General features: G+C 34.8%; 1 protein-coding gene and 2 long non-coding RNA genes across 3 annotated transcripts in view; 2 read left to right on the forward strand and 1 right to left on the reverse strand.

The window, feature by feature from the left end:
- LOC147076245 (RNA polymerase-associated protein CTR9 homolog) overlaps nucleotides 1-21640 on the forward strand; it is a 578712-nt gene that overhangs the window by 142438 nt on the left and 414634 nt on the right. The gene's annotated exons all lie outside the window — the stretch shown is intronic.
- On the forward strand, nucleotides 483-3574 carry LOC147076250 (uncharacterized). Its single transcript, XR_015069504.1, has 3 exons — nucleotides 483-515; nucleotides 2491-2550; nucleotides 3397-3574. It is a non-coding gene; the product is annotated as an uncharacterized LOC147076250 (long non-coding RNA).
- Nucleotides 8890-16122, reverse strand: LOC147076251 (uncharacterized). Its single transcript, XR_015069573.1, has 3 exons — nucleotides 15904-16122; nucleotides 11375-11527; nucleotides 8890-9751 (listed from the first exon to the last, which is right to left on the reverse strand). It is a non-coding gene; the product is annotated as an uncharacterized LOC147076251 (long non-coding RNA).

The following is a 21640-nucleotide window of genomic DNA, read 5'->3' on the forward strand; positions in this document are numbered from 1 at the left end:
TATTTTGTAGTTGTGACGATAAGGATCACAACTACAAAATATTAATATATCAAGTGTGAATAGGTATATCGAAGATACAATACAATATGACCTATTGTGAAACTTATTATATTATAAGATGATGCGCCGTGCCATTAGTGCCGTGATAAATTCGTTGCCTACCTAACTACTTATTTTGAACTAATTATGGCAGCCTGGACAAACCGTGCTATAAAACTTGACGCCAACTCGCAGGGGCTGCATTTCGTAACTAACGACTCGTGTGGGACATCGTACCTAGTTATTCTCTAACGAGACGTAGGTTATCGAAATATTATGGTATGTTGTAACTTATCACTACCTGAATTAATCATAATCCGTGTCGACATTATTGCCCATATCAAAGGTTACTCGAGACCAGAGTCGGCCATACGACTTTAGTCTGTGGGCATGCGCATTGATGTCTCGCGCCGATACGTAGGTAGTTTAGTTTTGAGCTGTTAAAAGTGAAAGGCTAAGCTGCGAACGGATACTTGGTACCTATTTTATTATTGGGCTCGCGATAATAATTAAGTACATAATAATATTATTTTATATTTCGCCAAAGCATTGCTATATATTTGTATCATTCACCCAATTATTGTAAAAGATGTCAAACCCAGAAATATACTGACGTCTGAAATTATGTCCGCGAAACAGATTAAATACCTACTTATGCTAACTTATGTCAAAATGCCTTTTCACTCAGTGATGCACTATTATTTTTATACATAATTTCCGGTTAAACAAAGAGCTTGTGAGATATCTTTCACAAATTAACACGCCATATAGGTATATTATCGTATATTTTATCGTAAGTTTAATGTTATTACCTACAAGCGTGAAGAGTTTACAGTGCGATAAAATAAATATGGGTGTTGTATAGCTTAAAATTAATCTCAAAGACGTAGAAGATGTATGCTATATTTTGACACATCATGACGTTTATAATATTAGATCTATGGAGAATTAAAAAGTCGTAGGTACCTAGGTATAATATTGAGACGGACATAACCTTACCTAATTTCAATTAAGATCACCTAATTGAAACTTCTCCTTTCTTTTGCTCGACGAATGACGTAAATTCATGTACCTATTTCCCGATTTCCACGTTTATTTTGATATTTCGTTTCGTATGTGACAGTGGCCGTGAAAATCAAAACGTTAAAATGAACGAGTATCGCTCACAGAAAGAACACGGAATACCAATTTATAAACAATAAAGATACCAAATTATATTATTCGCAATGTTACTTAATAGGTACTATGTTACCTTGAGTTCAATCATGTTAATGATTTATAACGGTTTGTAATGAATAAATACCTACATAAAAATATTTGTTATTGAAGGTATGTAGGTACTGTGTTTATTTTGTTAAATCATGTTTTACAGTGTTATAATATTGTATGGTTTTGTATTAAATTTATGTGATGTTATTTTCTACGTATATTACTATATCATATTATACTAAATCAATCGAATATTTATGTATTATACACAAACATAACCAACAAAAATAATAATTTCGTTTGACATTTCATTTTTGACGTTTCATCTCGAACCATAGACATCGATTTTCTCGGTTTTGGCGGTGTTGCCAACTGGTCACTCGCGAGTTAAAAGAGTCCATACGCCTCAATTACATTGAGCTTCTTTACGAGCTGTTTATTGGCGAATTTACAATCTGCCTGTAAAGTCGCCCAGTGTAATCATCGAAATGTCAGCTTGTTCGATGATTACACAGGGCGAATTTACAGGCAGATTATAAATTAGCCAACAAACAGCTCGTAAAGAAGCTCAATGTAATTAAGGCTCTACGAGTGGCTTCCAGAATATCTGTTTATATAGTATACGACATGAAACGGGCGATAATAACTTGTCATGTCGCACACACGAGTCGATAGTTATGAATTCGGGCTGCAGCTGAATGATTGATCAAACACACAAGTAGGTATCCACCTATCTGATGACATAATATTAAACTTTTTTTTTAGTCTGGTATTTTTCCACATTTTTAGGGCCGCGCGGCTTAAGCGTTGGACTATCACGCCGTGGGTCTCAGGTTCGAATCCTGAGTCTGGCAAGTACACATATTGTTTTTCAATTTGTGTGAGTCAGAGTATAAATCTAATTGGCTGAGCAAGTGGCTGACATCCATTTCTCGTTAAAAAAAATCTGTTAATACAAACCTCTAATCTGTGGAGGCCCATATGATGCTATTAGGATCGGACATGGTCGAAAAAAAATCCTACGTTGGATTCCACACGGTAACCACGCTGGCAATACGAATATACGTGTCCTGCGACACTCAAAATGCGTTAAAATACATGTGGGATGTGGCCTGTTGGTGGTAAACACTGCATAATATTTTTTTAATATGTACTAACATTTTTTGAGACTCCTTTACTTTCGGCTGTATGGATATTATCCGTGGCTCTATCCGATTGACTTTATTTCAGGAATGCTTACAGAGTAGCGAAGTGTGGAGGTGGGCTGTTAAGATCCGGCATAAATAGTGCATATTAAACTTTGTAAGTCATACGTATTTGTTTTTATTGAACTAATACTACAATTTACAGATGGTGTTGGTTAGTTTTTGAAAATTATTTAAACCCTGCCTAAACCGAATCATAATAGTGTTAATATATTGTGGGCGATACGACAAAATTGTGTACACTTTTTATCAAATTTATTTATTTTTGTTGGATTAAGAATACATGAGTGGATAAGAAAGCAGACAAGGGTTTACGATGTAATAGATTTTATTGAAAGTGTGGGTGTACCTACCATGAAATCTCACCATAGTATATAAGTTATAATAATCTATTTAAGTACCGAATAACGTATGCTACTTTGTAAATTAGTGGATAAGAAAGGCGTGTTACATAATCCATACAATCTGGTTGACAGCACATACCAGAGGTCAGTAACCCCGTCCCAGTATGTGCCCGTCATCTATTTCATAATAACACAATGCTTTCTTGATAAAATTTAGTTATTCGTAATACTCGCTCAGCAACTTTGTATTTAGGAATGGCTTGATTATATATTTCATATTATTGTAAAAGGCAATTCGAAAATGCTGACGGATCACATTTACGTGAACTCGGTGCAGTTCATGCAGTAAACAGTGACATATAGCCTCAGGTCATCGCTACCGAGCCGTTGTGGATTTCCTTTGTTACAAATTCATATAAAAGCTCGGGGCGCGATAAATCTGTTATCATACTTCGTAATTTCGTGCCGACCTACAGTCGAATCTCTGATCGTCGAATCAGTAAACTTTTCTCATAAACACGCCATCATAATTTAAATTGTCAAATTAATATTCAATCTTAAATATACTGTCTAATAATTTGTATCAAATATTGTTCAAGGGAATAAATTGGTCATTACTCAAACACGCATCCACCTTCGATTCATTGACGTCCATTTACCTACCATATCCATCAAACGCGCTTCTCCTCTCCAATAAAAGCCTAAAATGGAGATGTGCTGGACACATAGCTCGAAGAAGAGACAATCGTTGGAACAAATCTAATCATCCAGTGTTATCCAAGAAGTACAAAACGTCCGCAAGGTAGACCTAGAGGCCGCTGGATCGAAGAAATGATAAGTTCTGCAGTAGTACGTAGTAACATAATGCACAGGACCGAGAGAAGTAGAAGCAGCTTGAAGAGGCCTTCATCCAGCAGTGGATAGATATAGGCTGATGATGATGATTGGTTATTTTTTTAAAATTCATTAAGCCATATCATATATTATCCAAATTTATGCATGATTTAATTGCATAATTTTATATATTTTATAGATAATGTTACCTATTATCTACCTAATGATGTCTGTATAATTTAGTGTAATTAAATATATTCTCCGCGCGGAGGTTTTTGAATCGAAGATGTGTTTTATATAAATTAAATCCCGTGATGTCCACACTCCCGATTGAAGTGATGCTTACGAAGAATCCTGCCAGTATACATGTGAGTCCATTCATTCTTCTCCGTATCAATAAGTAGACGAGTTTTTTTGACTAATTATTATCTATTATGCCTTAGTTTCACAGGGTTTAATTGTATTTAAAAACTTACCAACACAGTCTGTAATTTATTGTAGTCTTATTTCAATGAAAACCGATACGTATGACTGGCAAAGTTTACTGTGCCTTATTTATGGCGGATCTTAACAGCCTACCTCCACCCTTCTCAACTGATGCTTACATGTTATTGTAGTTTAAAATTTAATAGGGATCTTTATTTAGGTACATATTTTTTCCGACTTATTCGCAGCGTAAATGAAAACTCTGCCATCCTTGTTGGTCTTGGAATGTGTCCCTTATAATTATCTTAGGAATCGAGGACATTTGTTGTTTGTTCTTACAAGGTGCAGTACTAACCTGCCATTAATAATGCTAATTGGGAGGGCAATAACTATGTTCAATCAAATCGCTTCGGATATTGATATATTCTACTTACGTGAGGTGGACGTTGTTTTATAAGTTTTTAAGATTGGGTCAATCAACCCAGTTCACTCTGTGTGCTTCAATGTACTTTGGTTTTTATTATTTTATTGCTCATGTTACCCTGTAATTTCAGTTTATTTTATGTCATGTCGTAAACGCTTCGATTATATAATTTGTTATGTTTTATATCATATGTATTATATATGTATATTTGTAGTGTCCACAATATGTTAAAAAAGAAATGAAATTGAAATAAAAATTCATTTGTTATGTTCATTATAATATTATGTAGCATAATTACAAGATAAAAAGAACTTTTTATATACATCGTTTTAAAATTTTCTGTTGTACTTGATATGAAGTAAATAAAAAACAAATATAGAATACTGAAATGTCATTTTGACATTTCATTTTGATTTCCATAGTAACGCACGTATATACATATTAATAATTAAGATGCTAGGACCACCTCCTTAGCAACCAATAATAGTATTTTACTTTTTAAGGATTTTTTCCGAAATAACTTTCGAAACAAAACAGAATTAACTGAAAATGAATTCAATTCTGCTCAAAGATGGCTAAATGTATTAAAAGAATGCATTGACATCGTATTCTGATATATTCTAAAAGTTTCAAATGTCTATTTAGTCGGAAAGATAGTTAAACATCGATTGCAAGATTTGTACTGGACAAACAAGAATACAAGCTAATAAAAACGTTGCAATAAATACATTTGAATTTGAATGGCTAGGGTGGGTGAATTCAATAATCAATAGAGCGAGCTTACGGTAGAAACATTTATTTTAAAATGAATAATGCAGCATATTAAGTACAATTTATGATAATAATATATATTCTATAAATTTGAGGAATTCGTACAAGTTCGAACTACATGACAGCCATGTATAAAAACGCTTTTAGCATTAGCGAGTCTAATACAAAAGGCTGTTATCGACGGTAATTTATTATATTATTTATGTATTGGGGTGGTTAATTATTACAATAAGTGTCAAAAAGCGTGTCCGGAAACTTGTACGTAAGCAGTTCACCTTATCACACTTCAACTCTTTGGGTCGTATAGTACACACTGACATACAATTATTCATGTCTAAATAAAACACGGTTCTTCTCAGTTTATACTTTACAGGAAGCCAGCAGTAAACAAATTTTGAAAATAGCCGACACACTGGATTATTTGTTAGGTTAGGTTAAGTTTTCATTCTTGAATTCATGAATTTTGCCAAAATCAGCTATGAAAATATTATATGTTATATTGAATCTAATAAAATTGGAGACCGTGTAGTATACGGTCATCTCTTTTCGATAAGCTCATTGTGAAATGTTTTACGTACAATGTACATGTAACCGTCAAAAAGTGCTGTGTTAACTTTTAGAGCGAAAAAGACAGTTGTGACTGCTTACTTATTGTAGCAATAAATATGATAAACTACCGTCGATAGCCGCCTTTTGTATAGAATTATCGATCCACAGACATAAAGTTGAAATTTCGGATTTTGGTTAGGCCATAGAAGTACAGTTTTTACTACACTATTCTTACATACTACTAAATCTTAAACACTAGGAACAATTTACTCCTCGTTATAAGATCACCTGAAGGCGATGTCAGTTTAATTTATCGCGATATGAGTTATTTAAGCGGTTATTATTTGACGAATTAGACAAATTTTGCAAGTATCATTGACATCCCAACACATGCAAGGCTGTGACTGATCGCATTAGATTAGATGAACAAAAGCATAAATTGCTCTCTTTTACTAATAACATGTTTACAGTAATTATGATGTGTGTTTATCTAACCTGTATCTTTTCCAACAAAACTATCATGAAATCACGTACTTCGATATTTCCTATCGAACGTGATGGTAGGCATTTCTATAACCGTTATACACCAAATTGTTTTAAATTTATGCATGAGCAAAAACTATGACAGGTCTTGTACCAATCATACCACTCAGCATTAAATGAGTTAAACACTTTAATGTAGGTTTTTTTTTGTCGAAACAAAACAATAGAGCGTTACTGATCGTCGACATTTCCTCAATAATAACTAGATCAGTAGCTCAAATTAATGATACATAGAGGGAGTCTATTTTTCGGCAAAATAAAGCCGTGTTCTTTAGGTATAACGCACAGTAGAACCTCGCTTTTATTACTATCGACTTAACTGTGAAACAAAATTTATACACAACATAGTTATCAATAAATCTTATATAAAAATAACTAAAAATAACTACCTCTAACTTTATATTTAACACAAAAACCAAACATTTCAGCAAGACGTGCTCGCAATATTTAAATGAATGTAATCAGTGTAATCCATTTTTACCAGCGACGTTTAGTTCAGCTGTAGAAATTCTATCTTACTTTAACGCATAGTGCGGAGATATAAGCGTGCCAAATGCTTACTCACTCGCACTTATGGTTCATTTTTGTTCACGCCTTGATCAGTATGGTCCGTTATGATTTGTTAATTGCGACAATATCTCTTGTAATATATGTACTGTTTTTGGTATAAATTGGAAGGGCGATGCATGAATCCTCACTCACTTATCGAGTCGTCACGAGACGCACTACTATTGTCATGGGTTTTTCACTCCGCGAATTCATAAATATAGATCCACTTCATCTCTTGATCACATCGATCTCACCAGTACATCATTACCTGTGATTATCTCACGCTGTCTTCTGTATTAAAGTATTATTGTATTTAATGTACTCTTGTAACGACAAAAAACTTGCATCTTCAAACATCTACGCAACAATGACCTTCTATCTCCTTCTCTTCAACTACCACCAACGTCTTAAGATATTTAAGTAACCTTACCTAGTAAGTCCTTAGTAAACAAATACAAATGAATTATGATTATAAGCGAAATAAGAGCATATTGTTATATATACAAATCATACAATATGTTAATTTAGACTAAATAATTACAAGATAAAAAGAACTTTTTATATACAACGTTTTTAAATTTGCTGTTGAACCATATAAAATTAAATTAAAAAAAAATTGTACTTGACATGTCGAATTGATTTCCATAGTAACGCAAGTATATATTAATAATTTAGTTGCTAGGTTCCCAGATCCCTAGCAACCAATAATGGTGTCGAAATAACTTTTCATACAAAACAGAATTAACTGAAAATGAATTCAATTCTACTAAAAGTTGGCTAAGTGTTTAAAAAATGCATTGGCATCGTGTTTTGATATATTCTAAAAGTAGCTAGTCAGAAGTTAGTTAAAAATTGATTGCAAGATTTGTACCGGACAAAGAATTACCGGACAAATAAGAATACGAGCTAAGAAAAACGTTGTAAAATACAATCATCTATCATAATATTTATATTACATTATTTTGTATGGCATAGAAAACGTTGTTATTTGAAGTATCAATAAAATTTACATGAGAAAAAAAATAAGGATTTCAATTATTATGCTGCACTTTTTTGTGTGATTTAAGGTGACCAGATGTTATACATGCAAAACTACATTGATCACATTTGAATGGCTTTTCACCTGAATGAATCATTTTGTGTGTTTTCAGGTAACTTGACTGTATACACGAGTAATTACATTGATCACATTTAAATGGCTTTTCACCGGAATGAGTCATTTTGTGTAATTTTAATTTCCAATTACGTAAACATGAAAAATTACATTCATCACATTTAAATGGCTTATCAACAGAATGGGTCATTTTGTGTAATTTCATTTCACCGAATGTTAGACATGAGTAATCACATTCAGTACATTTAAATGGCTTTTCACCAGAATGTGATGATTTGTGTAATTCCATGTCACCAAAGGTTATACAAGAGTACGCACATTCAGTGCATTTAAATGGCTTTTCACCAGGATGCAACAATTTGTGTGATTTAAGTTTTCCTTTTTCCGTACATGTAAAATTACATTCATCGCATTTGAATGGCTTTTCACCATGATGAGCCAATTTGTGTCTTTTCAAGTCATTAGGTCTTGAGCACGAATAAAAACATTCATCACATTTGGAAATCATTTTACCAGAATTAGTATTGTGTATTTTGGTTTTTTCAGGTGTTTCACATGGGTTAGATCCTTCAGAGTTCAACGGCTCATCAGCAGTATGCGTCATTTGGTGTGTTTTCATGTGTACAGACCGTATACATGCAAAATCGCATTTATCACACTTAAGTGACTCATCAACAGAGTGATTCATTTTGTGTATATTTAATAAACTAGAAGTTGAGCATACGTAAGGACATTCAACGCATTTGAATGGCATCATACCCGAATGACTCATTTTATGTATTTTTATTTGAGTCGACGTTATACATGAATAGTTACATTCACCACATTTGAACGGCTTTTCACCAGAATGAATCATTTTGTGTCTTTTCATATTTCGAGATTGTATACAAGAGTAACTGCATTTATCGCACTTGTGCGGCCGATCGCCAGCATGGGTCATTTTGTGAATCTTTAGTTTGTTAGATGCTGAGCATGAGTAAGAACAAGTGTCACATTTGAATGGCCTATCACCAGTATGAGTAATTTTGTGAACTTTCATTTGGGTAGATGTTTTAGATGCGTAGTCACATTGATCGCATTTGAATGGCCTTTCACCAGAATGACACATTTTATGTAATTTCATGCGAGCTAGAAGAACGCAAGAATATGTGCATTCCTCACATTTTAATGGCTTTTCACGAGAATGCGTCATTTTATGTATTTTTATGTCATACGATCGAATACTTGAATAATTACATTGATCACATTTAAGTAGCTTCTTATTAGATTGGGACATTTTATCTAGCTTCATATCAGAAAGCTTATCTTTAGAATGAGCAGTTTTGTGCATTATCATGTCATTAAGCAGTGTACATGAGAAGCTACATTCTTCACATTTAAATGACCTCTCATCGGTATCTGAACACGATGCTTTATGCGACAAATTGTGAATCTTCAGCAAGCGTAATGATTCAAAAATATCAAAACATGTACTGCACACAAAATTATCTTTAAAAAAAATAGATTTTTCTAACTCTATAACAGGTACTAATTTGTCTGTATTTGTCACGTTAGATTGGTATCCATAACGTTTACCAGTGCAGCAGATGGCACGAATGTGTGTAGAATTTTCATTATATTCCTTGAGTTCATTTTTAATGTCCTTTTCATCAAGACGTAAGTCTTCAGATGTTTGATGTTCAGTTATCTTCCACGACGATTTGCGACTGACGTCATTCGTTGACACGGTGCTTGCAGAAATAAACTAAAAGAAACAAATAATATAAGTAATATGATTTTTGACAAGATATGTTGTAATTTATGTTACTGTTGTTTTGGCTCATTACAAATTCATGAAATCTGCTACGGTAGACTGTAATGCGTTAATGACATTGAGCTACTTACGAGCTGCTTGTTGGCGAATTTACAATCTGCCTGTAAAGTCGCCCAGTGTAATCATCGGACAAGCGAACAAGCAGATTGTAAACAATCTACCGAGAAAAGTTGAAAGCCGGTCAACTTTACACGCTACACGCCGGCGTGTGGGCCTACTGCGTCTGCGCAGTAGAGCATAGTAGCGACCTCCCGGTAAAAAACGAACTACGTTCTGTCAAAATAGTCGCTAGCTCATTGGTTTCTCAGCGAATGGAAAGTTTTGCATAATGCGTCAATGACATTGAGCTACTTTACAAGCTGTTTGTTGGCGAATTTAAAAGCGGGCGATTCGGCTACTGCGATTGTGATGATGACACACAAATCTTTCCATTCGCTGAGAAACCAACAAGCTAGCGACTATTTTGACAGAACGTAGTTCGTTTTTTTACCGGGAGGTTGCTACTACGCTCTACTATGCAGACGCAGTAGAGCCACACGCCGGTGTGTAGCGTGTTAAGTTGGCCGACTTTCCACTTTTCCTGGTAGATTATACAAACCCCCACTCTGTGGAGGCCCATTCGATCCTATTAGGATCGAACTTGGCCGGAAAATTTTTATATTCTTGAGGTTAAGCTGAATCTGAATAAAAACGTTCACCTGCCAAAATTTGCTCCATAGATAATATACAATGTCATCTCTGGTTTGCGTCTTTTGATTACAAATTATAACCAACAACATTGGATGACGCATTGCCCACTGAAGAAGAAGGCCGATACATTACACGACTGGTCCTACTTTTCGCCTTTTCCGTTGTCTATGGATGAGCTGTCATTGCCTGTCATTGTCTATAGAGTGCTCATACTGACGCGTCTGTCGTGTTCATTTGTTGGAGTATTCTTCCTTCCTTTTCAGGGCTTATTTACACAAGAAGCGTGATAAGTATAATAAGAGAACATGAAGATCAATTTTGCTATAATAGAATCAATATTCCTACACTATTCATAATATATGGATACACTGCTAATAAAAATATGAGTATTAAAATGCTATTACAAATCGATATTTCCAGCTGCCTTGACACAGAGAGTGGTTTGATTTGGAAAGATGAGTCAAATGATAAAAAATACACTACCATTAATACACTTTCTACAAATGTAATGCATAGATCAATGCTACGTTTTTTTTGGAAATTGATATTATCATCAGTTTTTGTGTGAAGGACTAGTCTGCCTTTGATAACTGATGAATAACAGGAATGTATATTATTTATAAATAACACTGATAGTTAATATATTGGATTTGAAAATTTTTCATAATTTAATTTGAAACTAGCAAGGGCGAATCAATATGTCAAGAAATCTGGGATCTGATTTTGACAGCTGAATAGTGGACCACTCGTTGCTTGTGCAAAAAGTTATGCTCAGGATTTATTAATATAAAGATGGCGGTGGATGATGACAATGATTGTAGGGACAGCGTTTAAATTATAATGTTATATTTTATAGAGTAATACCTGATCAACTGGCCTGTATTCCGAATATGAGCAGCCGGGTTGTGGATCTTCATAATTTATTTGCTGTATTGGGTCTTCAACAAACTCGTTTTTGAAATCAGCTTGTCGGGAATCAATCTCAGATTTTATAACAGGAAGGTTCGCTTGAGGGTTCTGAAACAAAAAAAAAGCATAATTTATAATACGTACGATATGTAATTATATTTTATATATTATTTAGCACACATATAAAGTGGTATATTTTCATGGCGGTTTGATTTATTTTACAAAATCAAATTTATTTATTTTACATATTATAATGAACTTGACAAATGGTAAAAAAAGGTGTTCAAGACATGACATAAAGTAAGTGTTAACAATTTTCAAATAAAAATACAAGAATGTGTGTAAATAATACAATTTTTGAAAAACACTTTCTGAGAAAATATATTATAACCAATAGAAGAAATCTTTTTTTAAAAAAGTAAGCCACCCCGGCAGGGAATCGAATGCCACTGCGTAGCAAAGAGGTAAATGCGACGGACGGGGCGTAAACCCAGGAGATGCAGGGTTCGATTCCCTGCCGGGGTGGCTAACTTTTTCAAAAAAGATTTTTTCTATTGGTTATAATATATTTTCTCAGAAAGTCATTTTCAAAATTTATGTATGTTCAATAATCAGAATTGTACATTATTAAATTTTGTGAATTATTCGTTGAATAAAAAAAATAGTTAATTATAAATAATACAATCATAAAATTAAAAAAAATTAAAGTACACGGAAGCACACAGAGTGAACTAGACTGATAAACCCTATCTTAAAAACTTATAAAACAACGGCCACCTAAATTCACCCTCAAATAAGAGGAATATATCAATATCCGAAGCGATTTGATTAAAAACAGTTATTGCCCTCTCCATTGGCATTACTAACTCTATAACGATCGGTCATATAAATGCCGAAAAACCCATTTCTTATGTTGGCGTCCTGTGTCACAGGGTGTCACAGAGTGTAAATACGATGACATAGCTGTCATACAATATGTATGTATAATATGTCGGAATGGCATAGATATGATCATAGACACTAAATCGCTCTTAGCATATATGTGCCCGATCGTCATATAGTCTATTTGAACCTTAATGGCATGTTAGTTATGCACCTTGGGACAAAAACAACGAATGCCCTCGATTCGTAAGATAATAATTAACAGAGACACACAAGCCATCACCGCCAAGAAATGCAGAGTTTCCATTTACGCCGCGTATAAATCGGAAAAAAATATATAATTAAATCAAAATCCTTCGAAAAGTTAAGCTACAGTATGTAAGCATACCTAAGAGAAAGTAAGTCGGATGAGCCATGGATAATATACATACAGCCGAAAGTAAAGGAGTTTCAAGAATTTATTTTGGACCCTCTCCACCATAAGGCCGTTTTTCAACTGATGCGGGGCCCAAATAATAGACCCATCCTCTAGTCTGCTTCCACCGCATCGGAATGGAGCCAATCAACCATACATAAATGTAGCACATGATATATTTAAATCACTATAATGAAGTGTTGAATACCCCTTTAATGTCAAATAATTGATCACCATTATCTGTTAAGATGGTAACCGGTTGTTGAGCTCATCGGGCCATCCGACCAGGGTGCCAGAAAATTCATTGTACTGCACTTAAAAAAATGCGAACGTTTTCGATCATTTGCGATTTAAGGTTTTATTTTTTGTATCTTATATAATATATATCATTAAATTCATTTATTTTTGAGGCTATCTTTCCCATGGTACTTTTTATTAAATTACATCGTTCATTAAACTCAGTCAAAGCCCACTTAAGAGCAAATTCCTGGGCGTAAATAATTGCTGATGCCTGACATCAGACGTAGGGCCTCGTGGTACGCTCGATTAAAACTGAGTTTGGTGCGGGGACAGAATAATATTTTTTATGGACCCTAAGTAAAAGAAAGATCCAGAAACTTAAGTAGCACAATGTGGTATGGAGAGGTGCATGCTGGGCATAACGCGAAAGGACAAAAATAGGAATGATTGGATAAGGAAGCAGACAAGGGTTAACGATGTAATAGAGTTCATTAAAAGACTCAAATGGAGATGGTCTGGAAACATAGCTCGAAGAAGAGTCAATCGTTGGACAAATTTAGTCATGCAGTGGTATCCTAGAGATACAAAACGTCCGCAAGGTAGACCTAGAGACCGCTGGATTGATGAAATGATAAAGTTCTGCGGAAGTACGTGGCAGCGTAACGCACAGGACCGAGAGAATTGGAAGCAGCTTGAAGAGGCCTTCATTCAGCAGTGAATAGATTCAGGCTGATGATGACGATGATAATTTGGTTTAGGAAGGGCTTAATGAATTAAAAAAAAAATGAACCAACAATTTGTGTACCTAATAATATGTAGTCTTACATCAACAAAAACAAATAAGTATGAATGAAATAGAGTGCACAAATTTGTCGCGTCGCCCAAAGTATACCAAAGCTGCTAAATTAACCAACACCATCTCGTCGGTCTCTATTAAAAAAGTCGGATCTGAAATTTCGTCATTTTCGGATTATTACGTAAAAGTAATTTAAACATTTATACCACAATCGCAGTTTTTTTTGTTTGTTTGAAAAATTTTGAGATACTCAAGTTAAAAATGACGAATCTACCGAGAGTGTCCGAATAACAATGTCGGTTCTTACCAACCGACATTGTTGGCTGAGCGTGGGTGAGCAAGATGCGTCGGATCTGACAGTTGCTGCTATGTTCACCGGACAGACGGATGTTTTTATAAACGCTTAGAAAAGTTTCTATAACCCGTATTTTTATTCATTATGGCAAGCAATAGGTCACAAAGGATATTTCATGAAACATCTTTGATTGCTCGTACTGAAAAATAGCATTTTGCAAATCCGACTTTTTTAATAGGGACCGACGATCTGTAAACTGTAGTGTTAGTTCAATAAAAACAAATACAAGTTTAATGTGAACTACGTATGGCGATCTTAACAGCCTACCTCCAGCCTTCGCTACTGGGAGACGCAGATGACCGCATGGCCTTTTATAACCTTCTTTCTTTTAACCCAACCCTAACCTTGGTGTGTGATAATGATGTATCGAAATATATGGACATATCAATTCGCTGCTGACTAGATAATGATTTTTTAATTGCCACCTTTAAAATGCACGTCAATAACATCGATCGGCCGCCTGGTCATTACGCGCCGGGTGCGTCTTCAGCGTCCAAAGTATTAAATTGATAATTACTGCCCATCTATTCTATACACATGACTGGTTCGGCAGCTATCTAGGGAAGGAAAGTATCCAAGGATTTACACTTACTGTAACAATTGCAATAAGTTAGTTATAATTGTTATGTGCAAATAAGTGCTATGTTTTAACAGCACCTCTCTTGGCTGTGATAAATTTAAGCGTGAGATAAACAGTTTTGACAGTTCAGACGGCTAGCCTTATTGTAATTATTGTTACAATAAGTGTTAAATCTAACATGCGTCCATTTGATGTTCTGTTTATTGTTCTATTAGTAACAGCGGTGTCAGCTGACAGCGGAGCCAGTCCAAAAAACAAAAAAAATCTTTCTTAACTTTCTTCTTTAAGCACTACGGTGCATGGTTGCAGCATCAGTCCCGTGCGGCTCTGTCTCGGGACGGAATGAGCACTTAAAATCACTTCTTCTAGACACGTTTAAAGTGTCATAGAAAGCGGCCGTGCATATATGACGGGTGGTGGTGGGCATTTTAACGTATGTTCTATTAGTAACAATAATAATATATTCATTTACATGTTTTCTTTTTTAAGTAACGTTTTTAGTCATCTTTCCACGATTTAAGAATTAATACCCCTGTCGCCATCACGAAACAAATTGACGAGTTCCCAGCTCGACGTTTTCTCTCCGAATGCCAGCGAGTCCAAAATTTCGTCGCGCCTATAGTTGAAAATTATTTGCCGTTTCACTGATGTATCGTCTTATGCGTCAATTACATTGAGCTACTTTCCGAGCTTCTTGTTGGCGAATTTGTCATCATTGAACAAGCTAACAAGCAGATTGTAAACGATCTACGAAGAAAAGTTGAAAGCCGGTCAACTTTACACGCTACACGCCGGAGTGTGAGACAGCAGTAGGGCGCAGTAGCAACCTCTTAGTAAAAAAGAACGAACTACGTTATGTCAAAATAGTGGCTGGCTTGTGGCTTCTCAGCGAATGGAAAGTTTTGTGTGTCACCATCACAATCACAGTAGCTGAATCGCCCGCTATTAAATTCGCCGACAAACAGCACGTAAAGTAGCTCAATGTAATTGACGTATTAAAAACCGAAAACAGTTTTGTGTATAGAATAGATGCGCTGAACCGAAAAACATCTTGCGATAGGAAAAGGTTTTCTAATTGTATACACGGGATAAACTGTTTCCGCTAAAAAACATGGTAAATGGTCTCGCGGTCATCTGCGGCACTATAAACAAATCATAACGACGTCATATGTAAATATGAACCACTACAAACATTAAAATGTATTGAAAAACTAACCTCAAAAGTATAAATGGCGTCGTCGACAATTTCCTGCTTTATATAGACGGCTGCAATCGGGTTGTTTGAATGAACTATTGGCACATCAAACCAATGTTGGCCTTCAGCACCAGTATCCAATTCACTAGGTTCGCGTTTCACGTCCATTTTGCGTATTTTTAGCGGAAATGAGTCAAACGTGGCATCAGTGATTGCGTGTTAAAAATTATTTTAGTCTATGGGTCTTGCGTATAGTGTTGCCATCTTTTTATCAAGCGGTCCAACAATTGATTTATTAAAGTATAAACCTGTGTGTTGACACCAGCTGTTGAAAATGTATACGTTTTTTGCAATGACATTAATATGGACGAAGCAACTAGAAAAAAACTGAGACACACTTTTTGTCGGGTCTGACGAATGGCATAATTTGTTCTAACGCCATTACAATAAAGGCAATATATTGCTATAAATTCCCGATGCTTTTTGTCGGTCTGCCAAATGGTTCGGTTGAATGGGTTTTCTCAAATGAACATTGATACTAGAAACACTGTTCTAAAGCCATTACAGTAAAAGTGATATTGCTATAAATTCCCGATGCGTGATATCGCATAATGGAAATTGCGTGACGTCTACCCATACATGTGCGAATGTCGCTATGCGCGAATTTACTTGCCAGCTACTATATTGAGGGCGTTGTCCATAAATAATGTCATTGGTGTTGTAATATATCAGAATAACTGACCTCAATAAATATAATACATATTCATTTCGACGAGAGTCAGCAAAATGTTGATCATTAAAGTCATTTTAAACATATTATTCAATAGTGCGTTTGTCAATAAAAAGAGCCGATTAGGAACGTACTTATAATAATTATTGATTTTAACATAAAATTGTTTTCGTAAGTTGGTATCTCAATTTATATTTATCAAAATCTTTAATTTCGTAATTGTTGATATATATAGCCGTCTAATATAATAACATAACTAAATATTATAAGTAATAATATAAGAATATTATAAATATGTTTAACTACGGCACTGGCTGTCAGTCAATGCTAAATACTAATTAATACTAATTACAGTTAAATGTTCACTTGAGTGTCCGGCGTGACATCAGTGTATAATCGAAGGTCTATTGTAACGGTCGCAAAATCAATGTAATCTTTTACTCTGTATATTATTATTCATGATGATAATAATAAAGTTAATCATATGAAGAAAACCATGTTCATAATTTAACATCCTCTAAACGATCCATTATCCCAACATGGTAGCAGAACGTGGTTTAAATATAAAACTAGTGCAACGTGGTTTAAAAACGTAAAACCAGTGCTCCGTAAATTGTACCGCGGGTTCCCGGTGACAATAATAAAAGTGCGATCACAGCGGATCAGAAAACAGACCGCTTGGTTAAGTGAAACGCAGTGGCGGCGTAAGGCTGCAAAATAATTCAATAAAAAAGAAAAATAAATAAATAATAAATAAAATTATTATTACGAAAATGGCAAATCTAACGAAGATCACAGAGGTAAATATACCAATCTTCGAAGGAAGGAATTACAATAGCTGGAAATACAGATTGCTGAACATTCTAGAATACAACGAGTGTCAAGCGCCAGCAATCCGAACAATGGAAACAACAGAAAAATATGCGGAATGGAAAAAACTAGATTTAAAAGCCAAAACCATTCTAATTAGTGCAGTTTCAGATAGCCAATTAGAATTTATCAAGAACTGCGACACGACATTGACAATGCTGAAAAAACTAGATGAAATACACTCAACGAAATCAACGCCGATGCAGATAATCTGCAGGTCAAAAATCGAGGAAATTAAAATGAAAAACTATGCAACTGTCGATGATTTCTTCTTAGACTTCCAGAAAACCTGTAATGAATATGTAAATGCAGGTGGTACTCTTCAACAAGAAGAGCAGATAAGATATTTAATAAAGGCACTACCGTTAAGCTATAGTGCGATAGGTGATTTCATTGACATAGTTCCGGCGGAAAAACAAACAATGGAATATGTCAAATCGAAAATCAAGGAAAAAAGCCTAACAAACACGGAAAATCCACAAAAGACGAATGTAAGCACATTCAATACAAAAACAAAAACAAAAGCCCTGTGCTATATATGCAATAAGCAAGGACACAAGCAGCAACAGTGTTGGTTCGCAAATCAAACCGACAATCTACAGCAGGGATATGGGCCCAGCACCAGAAACAGCGGCAATACACCACAACAGCCGACGAACAAAAACAATAACGAGAAATTTGGATATCAGAGAGGCAGAGGCACAAGATACCAGCGAGGCGGCAGCCGAGGCAGAGGCATCGAGCAGCAGCAACCACAACAAAACTTGAAGACGTGGGCTCTTCAAGTTAATCATCATAAACTCAATGTAAACAGTGAAGAAACAAGTGAGAGTGAAATAAAGTGGCTACTCGATAGCGGGTGCACAGATCACCTAGTGAAAAGCGATAAGTTCTATTCAAGTTGCGTTGAGCTTAAAGAGCCAATCGACGTAAACCTACCCGACGGAAAAAAGTTGCGAGCAACAAAAGTGGGAAATATTGTAAGTTACTTTAAAAACCATAACAATGTTGAGCTAGTAGAACTAAAAAACGTCTATTTTGTAGAAGGTTTAAAGCAAAATCTGTTAAGTTTTTCAAAAATAACACAAAATTGCACGATAGTAGCGCGCGATTCAAACGCCAAAATCTTTAATAATAAAACCAGAAACCTTATAGCAGTGGCTAATAAAATAAATGATTTATACTACATGAATAGCTTTGTCAAAAATCCTAAAGATTCAAGCAAGATTAGTACATACAATGATTATCCAAATGAAACCTTCACAAATACAACGAGATTAACAAAAAAGGAAAAGTGGCATCGAGCGTTAGGCCATGTAAACTTTAGATATCTAGAAAAAATAGTAAAAGATAAGTTACTTGATGGACTACCAGACCATCTTGAAAAACAAGAAATGAAATGCGCGACATGTATTGAAAGTAAAATGGCAAATTTACCTTTTGAAAATCATCGCGCGAAAACAACAGCAATAAACGAAATAATACACACCGATCTAAACGGTCCGCACAATATTGTGGGCTATAAAGGTGAAAAATACTTTTTGACTGTCATAGACGATTACAGCAAATGTGCAAAAATTTATTGTATAAAAAATAAATCAGAAACGGCCGAGTGTCTCAAAAATCACATTAACTTTGTAGAGAATCAATTCGGGAAATCAATAAAAAGATTGCAATGCGATAAGGGGACCGAATATTTAAATCGAGAAATATACGAATTTGCAAACAAAAAGGGAATCGAAATTTTACCATGTCCGACAAACGTACACGAACTCAATGGAGTCGCTGAACGTTATAACAGATCAGCAATGGACATAGCAAGATGTTTAATTAAAGAGGCGCGCATAAGTAAAATTTATTGGCCCGAGGCAATAAATACAGTTGCCTATTTAAAAAATCGAACTATCGCAAATACGTGCGAGAATAAAACGCCTTATGAAATATTTTTCGGGGTTAAGCCGAAAGCCAAACATTTAAAAATTTATGGCTCAAGAGTTTTTGTCCGAATTCCGGAAATAAACAGAAAAAAATGGGACGATAAGTCACAAATCGGAGTACTCGTAGGATATGCACATTTCGGGTACCGAGTTTTGGTTAAAAATAAGGTGATCGAGGCAAGACATGTGCAGGTTATCGAAAAAGGTACAAGACTAATATGCCTAGAAAATCAGACTAATGAAAACACTTTCGACGGAAGTAACGAATCACAAAACCGTGTAAACATTGATCTAAATGAGCAGGGCTCGGAGATCGAATTAAGCGAAAGTGAAAATGAGCGTGAAAATGATAATGATAATGAAGTATTTGTTGAAAATGAACAGGCGAGCGAATCGGTCAAAGTTAAAACTAGACGAGTATCCGCACGCGAAAAAAAGACAGTCGAGCGTTACGGAAATCCTATAGCTCACTGTATATACGTTAATTACATAAACGCAAATGCGCCAAGTACATATGAGGAAGCTTTAACCTCAAAAGACTCTGACCATTGGCGAGCGGCGATGGATTCAGAAATTAACTGTCTAAATAAAAACAAAACATGGTGTCTAGTCGATAAGCCGACTGATAAGAAAATAATCGATGTTAAATGGATATTTAAAAGAAAGAGCGATGATACATATAAAGCGCGTCTAGTAGTACGCGGCTTTCAACAAAGTGAACACTTGGAAAACGTTTATTCCCCGGTGGGAAAAATGTTAACTTTTAAAATTCTTGTGAGTTATTGCACAACGAATAATCTCTTCATTGACCAGATGGACGTTGAGACCGCATTTCTCAATGGACCAGTTAAAAGCGAAGTTTATATTTACCAGCCAAAAGGCTATCAAAAAGAAAAAAATAAAGTCTGCAAACTAGAGAAAGCGTTATATGGTTTGCGAGAAAGTCCACTTGCGTGGTACGAAACATTCGATGAATATGTAAAAAAATTAGATTTCAAGAGAAGCTTCAAGAGAAGCGAATACGATAATTGTCTTTATGTAAAAACCGAAAATAAGGAATCAATATATCTCCTGGTATTCGTAGACGATCTGTTGATCTGTGGGAAAGACAAATTAAAAATTGACTTAATCAAGAAAAGTTTAATGAAAAGATTTACGATGAAAGACCTTAATGAGGTTAAAAGTTATATAGGCATCGATATAGATTACAATAAAGATCAAAACAACATGAAGCTAAGCCAGACAAAATATATCGAATCATTAGCCTCTAAATATCAGTTAGAAAATTCTAAACTATACGAAACTCCAATGGAGACAAACCTAAAAATCGATCAAGCGAGCGAAACAGATGAATCAATAAAATACAGAAACTTGATCGGCGAACTTTTATACATAAGCTCAGGCACTAGACCTGATATCGCGTACAGCGTTAATTACTTAAGCCGTTTTCAAAACTGCTACGACAAAACCCATTACAAGTATGCGATGCGAATTCTAAAATACTTATTAAAGACCAAAGATCTAAAATTAAGATATGGCAAAAACGAAAAGAACGATAAAATAGATTGTTACGTCGACTCGGACTATGCGGGCGACAATATAGACAGAAAATCGACGAGCGGTTACGCAATTCGACTAAACGGAAATTTAATTTTTTTGGAAGTCAAAAAAAACAAAATGTGGTTACAAAATGCTCCACTTTCGCGGAATATATAGCACTGTCAGAAGCAGTCACAGAAATTTTATTTGTGAGAAATATATGTAACGAAAGTTTTGATTTAAAAATAAATACACCAATCAAAATTCACGAGGACAATAGCGGAGCGGTCGCTATTGCAAAGTTTGGAAATTTTACAAAAAACTCCAAACACATTGAAATTCAATTTCATTATGTAAACGAACATTACCAAAACAAGACGATTGACATAGTAAAAGTTGATTCAAAAAATAATATAGCGGACATCTTTACCAAAGCATTGGATAAAACGAGCTTCCTGGAAAATCGTCAAAGACTGAAGTTAATCTAATGTACAAGTACAAAAGTAATTAAACGGCTAAGAGGCGTGTTGATATATATAGCCGTCTAATATAATAACATAACTAAATATTATAAGTAATAATATAAGAATATTATAAATATGTTTAACTACGGCACTGGCTGTCAGTCAATGCTAAATACTAATTAATACTAATTACAGTTAAATGTTCACTTGAGTGTCCG

The sequence above is a fragment of the Rhyacophila brunnea genome, unplaced genomic scaffold (assembly GCF_057557595.1).
Source record: "Rhyacophila brunnea isolate RB1 unplaced genomic scaffold, BYU_Rbru_1.0 scaffold_13, whole genome shotgun sequence".
Classification (NCBI taxonomy): Eukaryota; Metazoa; Arthropoda; class Insecta; order Trichoptera; family Rhyacophilidae; genus Rhyacophila; species Rhyacophila brunnea.